The 12461-nt window shown below is 48.4% G+C and overlaps 2 protein-coding genes across 2 annotated transcripts in view; one reads left to right on the top strand and one right to left on the bottom strand.

Moving 5' to 3' along the window:
* Positions 1 to 12461, bottom strand: part of LOC139232498 (protein myomaker-like) — a 179625-nt gene that overhangs the window by 92366 nt on the left and 74798 nt on the right. The gene's annotated exons all lie outside the window — the stretch shown is intronic.
* The window catches only part of LOC139232500 (ADAMTS-like protein 2), a 126403-nt gene continuing 122534 nt past the window's right edge, over positions 8593 to 12461 (top strand). Inside the window, exon 1 of the mRNA XM_070862809.1 lies at positions 8593 to 8814. The gene's annotated coding sequence lies outside the window, so the exon portion shown is untranslated. The remainder of the gene's footprint in view (positions 8815 to 12461) is intronic.

Here is a 12461-nt window from a genome sequence, read left to right as displayed (position 1 = left end):
GCGATTTAAACTAGCCCTATCTAACCTAGCCCTATCCTCTGCGTCACCCTGCGGTCCACGTCGCCGCGCAATTTAAACTAGCCCTATCTAACCTAGCCCTATCCTCTGCGTCGCTGCGCGATTTAAACTAGCCCTATCTAACCTAGCCCTATGCTCCGCATCGCCCCGCGGTTCATGTCGCCATGTGATTTAAACTAGCCCAATCTAACCTAGCCCTATCCTCCGTGTCGCCCTGCGTTTCGCATCGCCACGCGATTTAAATCCAATCAGTGCCTAGATGGGCCAAGTGATATACAAGGTCGACATCACACCTGACTTGGACACTTATTCCCTATTTTCCGCGTTGCCGCGCGGTTCGTGTCGCCGCACGATTTTCTATCCCTCCGCGTCACCGCGCGGTTTTCCTGTTCGTGTCGCTGCGCGATAAGCCTTACTTAATTTGTTCTAGGTTCCAGATTTCCCTATCCTTCCGCGTCGCCCCGTGGTTCGCGTCGCCACGCGATTTAAGTCCAATCAGTGCCTAGACGGGCCAAGTGATATACAAGGTCGACGTCACACCTGACTTGGACACCTATTTCCTAAGTTTAGAAGGTATTCGCCAGATTGACCTGGATCTTGTTCAGACACTACCTGAGAACCAGCGAGTGCCCAAACTTTCCTCAGACTTTTGGAACTGAAGGAAACTGAAGTGGTATTTTAAAGAGGTGTGTGTCCAGCAAGGGGTGTGTGTCCAGCCAAGGGAGCGATAGTCCAACTAAGGGAGCGATAGTCTGGCTAGGAGGTGATAGTCTGGACAGGAGGCAATAGTCCAGCCAAGGGAGTGATAGTCTGGCCAAGGAAGCGATAGTCCGGCCAGGGGCAAGTGTCCCTCGATCGGGTATGGGAGGCGGCCAGGGCTGGGGAAGGAGCGGACAATGCTTTAATTGTGGACAGGAAGGACATTGGAGTAGGGAATGTCTCTCCCCTCGGCACGAAAAAGGAAGAGGAGGAAAAGGAGGAGGGCAAGGGGGGAGAGGACGGGGATTTTATACTAACTTCTCCCAGAACAACCCCTTTGCCCAACTGTCACCCGAATATCAATACTGACCACGCGGCTTGACTGTACGAGGACCTTCCTCAGATGAGAAACCAATGATATCGTTAAAAATTCGAAATGAGTAGCAACCCTTCTTAATAGATACAGGAGCGTCCATGTCCTCTGTGCAGTCGAAGCTTAAACTCCCCACCTCCACCAAGACACAGGGACTGTCAGGGTTCCTGGGACAAGTCTCAACATTCCCAGTGTCAGAACCAGTTAACGTAAATTACAAGGAAGAATCTGTGGAACATCAATTTGTTATTACCACCAATTTGGACTGTAACTTGATGGCTAGGGATCTCCTCTGTAAATTTCAGTTGCATCTGGAATGCGGGGATGATGGGATCATTGTAAAGCAAGGAACCTTTAAACGGCAGTGCTACACTATCCGGACCCCTCAATGGTGGTCCCTGGATTTGCCCCAAGCGCCCTATCATGTAACCCTAGCCTATGATTCTTGTGGTAAGAATCAGGATCTCCAGAATCTCTACCAGGATCACGTGGGGGAGGAGTGTGAAATCCTCCTAAAAGCCAGAGTGTCTGGACTGGAGGGGAAAGCAGATTTCGTGGAAATGAATAGAAAGTTGTGGCAGCAACCCCCAACGGTGGTACCCCACGTCACTCGCGAAGTATTACCTCCCCACCATGCCAGAGATTTAGGAATTATGGTGCGCCAAGCTATAGATGAGGCTGACCCTACCAGCCCGGATTTGCAGATTGTGGGACATGGCCGAACGATACCAATTTCACAGGGATCCCGAGAAGGTCCTGACGGTAATATACCACCATACCGGTAACAATATACCCGATTACGTGGATCCTCACATATGGGCAGAGGACCCCTCCCAAGTGGGCTATACTCCAATTGATCCAATTGAGATCCTAGTACAGGACAATGTGGACTGGCCCTCCATCCATCAGTACCCACTGAAACCACAGGCAATACCAAGTATCCACCGATTGATCAAGGGACTAGTGGAACAGGGGATTTTGGTTCAATGTCAGTCCCCGTGTAATACACCAATACTGGCAGTCCCTAAGCCAGGCAAAACAAATCAGTTCCGTTTGGTCCAGGACCTTCGAGCCATCAAAGCTATCATCCAGCCCCTACACGCTCTGGTTCCCAACCCAGCACAGATACTGTCGTTAATCCCAGCAAACGGCAAGATCTTCGCAATAATAGACCTCCAACATGGCTTCTTCGCCTTGCCGCTAGCCCAGGCGAGTCAGTACCTGTTCGCCTTCACTTACCAGGGACAGCAATATACATGGACTAGACTTCCCCAAGGGTTCATCCACTCCCCGACCTTATTCTCAAGGTGCCTGCAGAAATAGTTACAGTCCCTCACGCTGACTAAGGGATCCACTTTAATCAGTATGTGGACGATTTACTGGTAACCAGCGCGGATGAACCAAGTAATCAGGAGGATGCTAATCAGTTACTGAATTACTTGTCCTCCCTGGGATACATAGTTTCCCCATCAAAGGTCAAAATTGGCCAGTCTCAAGTCAAATTTCTTGGGATCATTTTATCAGGCACCCACCGAGCCTTGGAGGCTAACCGAGTCGAACCCATCTGCCAGTTTCCAGTCCCTAGCACGGCTAAACAAATGCGGCAGTGGTTGGGGATGATCAATTACTGTAGATCCTGGATCCCTAATGCTGCCCTGATGACCAAGCACCTCACACCGTACACAACCAAGGAAGGCAGCTTTGAAATAGAAACCGCAGACGTCCAAGCCTTTAAGGAACTAAAGACAGCCCTGCTGCAAGCTCCGGCTTTGGGCCGGCCCCTCTATGACCGGCCCTTTCAACTGTATTGTACGATCCTGAAAGATTGTGCTACCGCTGTCTTGACTCAGAAACACGGGGATAAGCATAGGTCTGTTGCCTACTACTCTTCTAAAATAGACCCCGTTGCCTTGGGGCACCCTGTATGTACTCAAATATTAACTGCCATCTACAATAGCCTTCAATCTGCCGCCAACCTTACCCTCCAGCAGGATATTGTGGTATATACCTCCCACTCCATAGCTGCCCGCTTGGGTTAACTGCAGACTCAACATCTTACCATGGCCAGGCAGAGTAGATATGAGATCTACCTACTAAATAATCCTAGGCTGACCTTTCGGCACTGTACTGCCATTAATCCGGCCTGTTTTCTTACCGAGCCACCCCAAGATGAGGAAGAACCGAGTCATGACTGTTTATCTTTAATTCAAGAAGCTACCTCGGTCAGGGAAGATTTAGTTGATGTACCAATGGAGGACCCTGACTGTATTATGTATGTTGACGGAAGCTCTTCCATTGACCCAGAAGGCGGACGAAATTCGGGATACGCCATAGTAGACCAGGAGAATCAGGTCCTGGAATCTGCCGCCTTTGAGACCGCCTATTCCGCCCAACAAGCTGAACTATTCGCCCTCACCCAAGCCTGTATCTTGGCTAAAATCCTCAAGGTCAATATCTATACCGACTCTGCATATGCCTTTGGGGTAGCCCATGATTTCGGACAATTATGGAAAAATAGGGGATTCCTAACTTCAAATGAGAATGAGATATCCCATAAGCAGCTAGTATCTGACTTGTTGCAAGCCCTCATGCTCTCCAAGCGCATTGCCATTGTCAAATGCACCGCCCACACTACCGGAAAATCTCCGGTTGATATAGGAAACCACTGTGCTCGTGGACAACAAATGGTGGTGCCCAGAATGATGAGTCAAACTAAAAATCCTGCAAAGGATAAGTTAGCCTCAGAAAAACCAATGCCAACCATCCAAGATATCATTAAAGCACAGGAGGACGCTCCTGAAAAAGATAAACTGTTGTGGAAAGATTATGGATGTACTTATGACAATGTCTCTAAACTCTGGACCACTCCCGCGGAACAGACTTGCATGTCTGACGAGTTGGCCCTATGGGTTATTGAATGTATGCACTTTGCTACTCAGTGTGGAGCAAGGACAACAAGTGACACGCTTTTGGCCACTTGGTGGCACCCTAGACTCCAGGCGCTGGCCCAGAACATCAGTAGTCGCTGCCTTGTTTGCCAACAGCATAATCCAGGGAAGGGAGTCCTGTGATTGGGGTAAGACGCCCCTACCAGAAGGTCCCTTTGAGACCTTGCAGTTGGACTACATTGAGTTGCAAAGAGTTCAGTGTTACAAATATGTGTTAGTAATAGTAGATGTGTTTAGCAAATGGATCGAAGCTTACCCTATCCTGGACAATAAGGCTCAAACTGTTGTTAAAGTGTTAATGAGGGAAATTGTTCCTAGATATGGTATCCCAGCTCGACTGAGTTCCGATAATGGCCCTCACTTTATTGGCCAAGTTAACAAAGAATTCTGTTCCCAGATGCGCATTAACCAGCAGCTGCACTGTGCCTACCGACCCCAAGCTGCGGGATTAGTTGAACGTACAAATCAAACTCTCAAAACCAAGCTTGCAAAACTGGTAGCATCAACCGGACTCAATTAGCTTAAACTCCTTCCCATAGCCCTATTCCAGATCCGCACTACTCCGACTGGTAAGGTTAGACTGACCCCCGCTGAGGTCATTTATGGTAAACCCCTTAGGACCCCCTGGAATCAGAATGTCCCCTCCACTGTCTAGTTCCACCACATGACTGAGGAAATGACCACCTATGTTCTTTCCCTGACTCAGGCTCTGCAAATAGCCCACAACCAAGTTCGAGATGCTCACCTCGACCTCCCAGTTTCGCCCGAATTCTCCCTCATGGCACCAGGGAAGTATGTCCTGATTAAGAAATGGATTCGAAAAGGATTAGAGCCACGATGGGAGCGGCCTTTTCAGGTGTTACTCACTACCCCCACTGCAGCTAAGGTTGAAGGGAGAAGTACCTGGGTTCACCTGCATCATTGCAAGCTTATCACTCCTTAACTATCCTCTATATTTATGTTACAGACTTCCTCTATCCCATAGATGAATAAGTGGAACATTCGGGCGAGCAAAGACGAGCTGCTAAAGGTTGTGTACCTCCAATTCCCCGTTGGACAAACCGGGTCCTTGGGACTCTTGGAACCTGACGGGCCCAGAGGACGTTGGAGGATATCCACTTAACCCATAGCTATGGGGTCGTGGATTCTTTTTAGTATAATGGCGTTGGCGGTTTATAACATACAGGGGGCAAGACAACGAAGGGAACTCCATGTAAACACGTTCCTATATATGTCTTATGTTTATGCGCGAAACGGGAAGTTTTCTAGTTGCTGGGTGTGTTCACATATCCCTATACATTCCAAAGGGGGAATTCCTTTGCGCCCCGTTCCACTGACCCTAACTGAGACTGTCAAGTGGCTTCTGAGCCAGACTAGCATAAGCGGAGGGGGGCCAATGCAAATACGAGAGATGAAAGGCGGGTCAAGAGAGGGATCACGGAGGCCAGGAGGAGCATCATACCATTACCGCGTGGACAACCACGGGGACGTCACCGAGTGGGAGAGTGCTCGGTACCCCATTAGTCAAACGTTCCAGGGATGGTACCAACCACCCTATGACCATAAGAAGGAACTCACATTCTTAGTCCTGACCAATACCTCGGGGATCGGGAGGCCAACCGGGTCCATATGTTTAACCCGAAATGACACCAGCAGAAAGGGACATATCATAGGGTACAGCGATTGCCCACACAACCTCAACATCATAACAGATGCACGAGTCACTATCCTCTCTCACCTTCCGAATAAAACAGGTGGAGGTCTGTGGGCCCAGTCTTGGGACCCCAACACAATATATATAACGGCACGTATTTTGTGTGCGGGCATAGGGCATTCCCCTGGTTACCTAGGCAATGGACAGGGTCCTACTATTTGGGATATGTGGTGCCATTTGTGCGGCAAACACGTACCCTGGCGGAAGCACATGCCTCCAGCCGACACAGGCGAGCCCTCACCCCCGCCGAAAAGTTCTTTGGGGTCATGATGTTCCCATTCAGGATAGGATGTACCATGGATGAAGTACAGAACCTAGAGAGGGTATTGGAACAGATAGCTAACTATACTGCTGAAGCTCTGGAGGACATCACAGCCGAAATAGTAGCGATACGGACCGTGGCATTACAAAACCGAATGGCCCTTCATTACCTGTTAGCTGAGAAAGGGGGGACGTGTGCCCTGATAGGATCTGAATGTTGCACTTACTTCCCCGATAATTCAGAAAACATAACCAATCTCGCTGATCACATAAGAAAGGAGGTAAAGAAGTTATCCACCCCTGCAGGAGAAGTAGGCTGGTTTGATTGGCTGTTAGGTGGATCCTGGGGATCGTATCTAATGCATGGAGCGATTATTCTATCGTAGTAATAATTACCTGTTGCTTGATTATTGGTTGCTTTAACCTTTGTTGTAAAGTCATGATGGCAAGATTAGCAAACCCTCTTGTGGCCAGGGGCTCCCGGGTTATGATCCAGCAAACTAAAGACCTACTCGACAAGGAGGATCAGGAAAGAGAGTGCGAATGGCTGAATGCGATACTCCTGGAATAGTCACCAGGGTTATCATGGAATGATAAAAGGGGGGAATGTGAATGTGTGAAAATGTATAAGCAATAGAGACAGTGAAGTGAACAAAGGAATCATGGAAAAATAACTAAAAGAATGTCAGACTGCAAATATTACATCAGCACAAATAACAGACTTGCTCAAGGTCTTAGTTACTAGTCACGCCAGTAAAATTGTAACATTTACAAGCAATGGGTGAGAAAGCTCTTTATGAGAAAAAGTTGCGATAACCACTTACCCGTATCTAATTGGGCAAGGAAGGCCAGGTATCGGCTCATGAGTGGACAAAGGGAAGGAGGGATCACAAAGGATAGGGTGAACTGAATGTCCCTCAATTGTATTACGTACTGAAAGTGTATAACTGTTGCACCCCTGCATTGTAACGAGGCTTATCCGAGGGAAGTGGGCGCACTCCGAGGGAGAGCGTCCCTTTGTTCTGATAAGTCCCGGCCGGTGAAACAAATAATAAAGACTGCTTTGTTATAAGCTGCTTTGGTGTCCGCCTCAGTGTATTCGCTGAAACAGATTGAGGGAAAAAGAACTCGTTTCAACATTCGCCCCTGACCGGACACTTGCCTCCTGGCCAGACACACCCCCCATCCAGACTATCACCCCCTGGCCAGATAGTCGCACCTTGGCCGGACTAACGCCCCCTTGGCCAGACACTTACCCCTTGGCCAGACTATTGCCCCCTACCGGACACTCGTGCCTTGGCCGGACACTCACTCCCTGGCTGGATTATCGCCCCACTGGCTGGAATATTGCCCCTTGGCCGGGCTATCGCTTCCTTGGCCGGACTATCGCCCCTGCCGGACATGTCCCCTGGCCAGACACTCGTCCCCTGGCTGGACTATCACCCCTTGGTTGGACTATCAGCCCCTTGGCCGAAGTATCGCCCCCTGGCCAGACACTCGCCCCCTGACCGGACTATCGCCCCCTTGGCCAGACTATTCCCCCCTCGCCGGACACTCACCCCTTGGCTTGAAACTTATCCCCTGACCGGACACTCATCCCCTGGCTGGACACTTGCCCCTTGACCAGACTATTGTCCCCTGGCCCAACTATCGCCCCCTGGCCAGACGATCACCCCCTTGGCCGGTCTATTGCCTCCTGGCTGGACTATTGTTCTCTTGTCCAGACTATCACCTCCTAGCCGGACTATCGCTCCCTTAGTTGGACTATCGCTCCCTTGGCTGGACACACACCCCTTGCTGGACCCACACCCCTGGTCGGACTATAGCTCCCTTGGCCGGACTATTGATCCCCAAGCGGAACTATTCCTTCCTTGACCGGGCTATCACCCCCTTGGCCGGATTATCGCTCCACTGGCCAGACTATCGCTTCCTTGACCGGACTATCGCCCCCATGGCCAGCCACTCGCCCCCTGGCTAGACACTCACCCCCCTGGCCGGACTATTGCCCCCTTGCCGGACTCTCGCCCCTTGGCCAGACTATTGCTCCCTGGTCGGACTATCGCTCCCTAGGCTGGACACTCGCCTCCTGGCTGTACTATCACCTCCTTGACCGGACTATTGCCCCCCCGGCCGGTCTATCGCCCCCTGGCCGGACATTCGCCCCCTGGCCGGCCTATCGCTCCCTTGGCTGGACTATCGCCCCCTTGCCGGACAATCACCCATTGGCCCGACTATCGCCCCCTGGCCGGACTGTCAACCCCTGGCCGGACTATTGCTCCCTTGAATGGACTATCGCTCTCTTGGACCGACTATCGCCCCTTGGCCGGACTCTCGCGCTCTGGCGATTGGTGAGGGTATTTTTGGCGGTTGGGTTTGAAGCGTGGGCGCGTGGCGGTCAGGTGGGGCGGGTAGCAGGACGCAGAAAGCGGGCAGATGCTTGCGGCGCATGCGCGAAAGTCTTGCGTGCAGCGGCGCAGGTGCAGTGAGGGCGCGGCGGGGGGCGGCGCATGTGCAGTGCGGCGGGGGTGTGAACGCGGCAGCGGCGGGTATAAAAGGCGGGGGAATAGGGACCGGAGAACATTGAGAGAGAGAGGGAGGTGTTGGATTGTTTGCATTTGTGCGCTCGCTTCATCCCGGGCTCGACCCGGCTCGCCGCGCCCTACCCTACCCTACCCCACCCCATCCCAACCCGCCCTGCATCAGCAGCCGCTGAGGCAACCGGATCGACGCCGCCAGCTGGAGCCGGGCGCGGGCGTTTGAGTCATCATTGATTCGGACATCAGCCCACAGCCCGACACCAGGTGAGCGCGGCATTGTGTGACTGGCCAATCTGTCTGTCACCTGTTTCTTTGTGTGACCAGTCTCTGACCAATCTGTCTCTCTATCGCCAATCTGTTTGTGACTGGTCTGGTGTCACCTGTCTCTTTGTCTGTCTGACCAGTCTCAGAGAGACAGAGTGGTCACAATCTGTAACTTGTCAATCTGTCTGTGACCTCTGTTTGTAACCTGTCACCTGTCTCTGTCTATGTGACCAGTCTGTGTCTCTGCCTGTAACTTGTCTCTCTGTGACCTGCCTCAGTCTGTGTGACAAGTCTCTCTCTCTTTCTCTCCTCTCTCTCTCTCTCTCTGTTTCTCTCTGTCTGTTTCTCTCTCTATCTGGTGACCTCTCTCTGTCTCTCTGTCTGTGTGACCTGTCTCTTAGACCTGTCAATCTGTCTGTGACCTGTGTCTGAACCTGTCTGAATGATGAACCCTCTGTTTTCTCCTTTTCCAGTCTGAGTTTGACAGCCTGCATTAAGTTTAAACTGCAAAAAGTTTGCCAAGTGTGTTTGAGGGGTGTGAATAATGTCAGGGTTTCTTAAAAGATGTTTAAGTATTTGCACAGGCAAGGCAAAAGGCAGATTACAGGTTAACAAACAGAAAAACAGTCCTGAGACTGCAGCTCCAAATCTTGCAGTTGCATTTAATCTGTTTTAAGTGTTCTGGATGCCTCCAAGTATTAATGTTTTTTGTGGAGAGGCCATTTCTCCATTAATTGCAGAACTTGACACATCTATTCCTTATGCTTTTGGATGGCAGTGTTTGATTTAGCTTGTGAAATGTTTTCATTCTTGACTTTATTCCTAGAATGTCTGAATTTAATCAAGAGCAGGTGGTCCTGCAGCATTTAGCCACCTGCCATTGAGGCTCTGAGTGCCAACAAGTTGAAACTCTACACGAAACAGTAATGTTCTTCAAAGATTTATTGGACTAATACATTAGTGCAGTGAAATCTATCGGATTGTATCATGAAATGCATTGGATTAATCGGTACAAGGACAGTGCAATAAAATCAATTGAAATGTGTTGGTATGGAACTATGAAAGTTACTCTTGCACAGGAATGGTGCAGTAAAATATACTGGATTGGTACCTCAGTATTTCTTTATGGTTTTCTTTGTGTCTGATATGCATGGAAACCTGTCACTATGCTGAAGTGTATCCAAAGCAAACTGATGAGATGTTCACACCAGTAGAGCTCCTACTTGCCCAGTATTAAATGCATGCTGCCTCTGAGCATGAGTGAGGCAGGTATGGGGACCAAGGATGTAGTGATGGAGGAGCCTCAGTCCTTGCTCTTATTCAACAGGTGTGAGGTACTTACTCTGTGTGGACAAGAGCAGGGACTGCAGGGAGGATGAGCAAACTGGCCACAGCACCATGGTACAGAGGTAACTGAATATTCAGGGGTATTTTCCATTTTGGAAGGATAGGCAGAAAGGAAAAGGAGGTGGGGTGGCTCTGTTGAAGGATGAGATCAGTGCAATAGTGAGACATGATATTGGCTTAGAAGATCAAGATGTAGAATCCGTTTGGGTTGAAATGAAAATAAGGGAGTGTAGTCTATCAGCCCCCTAACTAGCTGTACTGTAGCAGAGTATAAATCAAGAAATAATGGAGGCTTGCAAGAAAGGTATGGCAATAATCATGGGTGATTTTAACCTTCATATTAATTGGACAAATCAAATTGGCAAAAGTAGCCTTGAGGAAGAGTTCATAATGTATTTGGGATGGTTTCTTTGAACAATATGTTGTGGAACCAAGCAGGGTGCAGACTATTTTAGATCTGGTAATGTGTAATGAGACTGGATTAATTAATGATCTCATAGTAAAGTATCCTCTTGGGGGCAGGAAAGTGATCATAGCATAGTAGAATTTCAAATTCAGTTTGAGGGTGAGAAAGCTAGGTCTCAAACTAGTGTCCTGAACTAAAATAAAGGCAATTACAAAGATGAAGGCAGAGTTGGCTAAATTGGACTGGGAAAATGGATTAAATAGTAGATGAGCAGTGCCAAACATTTAAGGAGATATTTCATAACTCAGCAAAGATGTATTCCAGTGAAAAAGAAAGACTCTAGGTGACCCATCTGTTGCTAAATAGGGAAGTAAAGGATGATATCAAATTGAAAACAAAGGCATACAATATTGTGAAGAATAGTGGAAGGGCCAGAGGATTGGAAACTTTTAGAAACCAACAAAGGACGACTTTTCAGAGAGAGAGAGAGAGAGAGAGAGAGAGAGAGAGAGAGAGAGAAAAGCAGACTTTTGAATCGTCTTCACAGTAGAAGACACTAAAAGCATCCCAATAATTGATAATCAAGGGGCTAATGGGAGGGGGGAACTTGAAACTATCACTAGAGGAAAAAGTACTAGGCAAACTAATGGGACTAAAGGAGGACAAGTCCTCTGGACCTGATGATCTGCACCCTAGAGTCTTAAAAGAAGTTGCTGCAGAGATAGTGGATACATTGGTTGTAATCGACCAAAATTTCCTGGATTCTAGAGGTCCCAGTGAATTGGAAAACCGCAAATGTAATGCCCCTATTTAAGGAGGGAGACAGAAAGCAAGAAACTATAGGCAGTCAGCCTAACATCTGTCCTTGGGAAAGTGCTGGAGTCCATTATTAAGGAAGTAGTAGTAGGACATTTAGAAAATCATAATACTCAAGCAGAGTCAGTGTGATTTTATGAAAGGGAAATAGTGTTTAACAAATTTGCTTGAGTTCTTTTTGAGGATGTAATGAGCAGAATGGATGAAGAGGAACCAGTGGATGTCATGTTTTTTGAATTTCCAGAAGGCATTTGATAAGGTGCCACATAAAAGGTTACTGCACAAGATAAGAACTCATTGAGTTGGGGGTAATATATTAGCATGGATAGAAGATTGGCTAACAGTCGGGATAAATAGGTCATTTTCAGGTTGGCAAACTGCCAACTAGTGGGGTGCTACCAGAATCAGTGCTGTGACCTCAACTATTTACAATCTATACTAATGACTTGGATGAAGTATCCAAGTTTAATGTAGCCAAATTTGCTGATGATGCAAAGATAGGTGGGCAAGCAAGGTGCGAGGAGGATGCAAAGGGATATGGACAGGCTAAGTGGGCAAAAATTTGGCCGTTGGAGTATAATGTGGGAAAATGGGGTTATCCACTTTGGTAGAAAAAATTAAAAAAGCAAAACATTATTTATTTAAATGGGGAGAGATTACAAAATGCTGAGTGAGGTACAGAGGGATCTGGAGATCCTTGTACATGAAACACAAAGCTAGCATGCAAGTTATCTGTTAACTGGGTTTTACCTGCCACCGGAGGATGTGACTGTCAGAGTCCTAATGGTCCCTGGCAGACATGTGCAAGCTGTATATAATGATGGCAGCCATGTTTAATCCTTACTTTTTTGAGAGTAAATAAACTAGAGTAAGGTCATGCCTGAACTAGCTCACTGTACTTAGCCTCGTGGAGTTATTTGATACTTAACACAAGTAAAGCAAGTAATTAGGAAGGCAAATGGAATAATGGCCTTTATTGCAAGGGAGATGGAGTATAAATGTAGGGAAGTCTTGCTACAACTGTACAGGGCGTTGGTGAGACCACACCTAGAATACTGTGTACAGTTTTGGTCTCCTT

Source organism: Pristiophorus japonicus, chromosome 20, assembly GCF_044704955.1.
Source record: "Pristiophorus japonicus isolate sPriJap1 chromosome 20, sPriJap1.hap1, whole genome shotgun sequence".
NCBI classification, from domain to species: domain Eukaryota; kingdom Metazoa; phylum Chordata; class Chondrichthyes; family Pristiophoridae; genus Pristiophorus; species Pristiophorus japonicus.
Note: the sequence above shows the minus strand (reverse complement) of the source record. Positions and strands in the feature narration are given on the sequence as shown.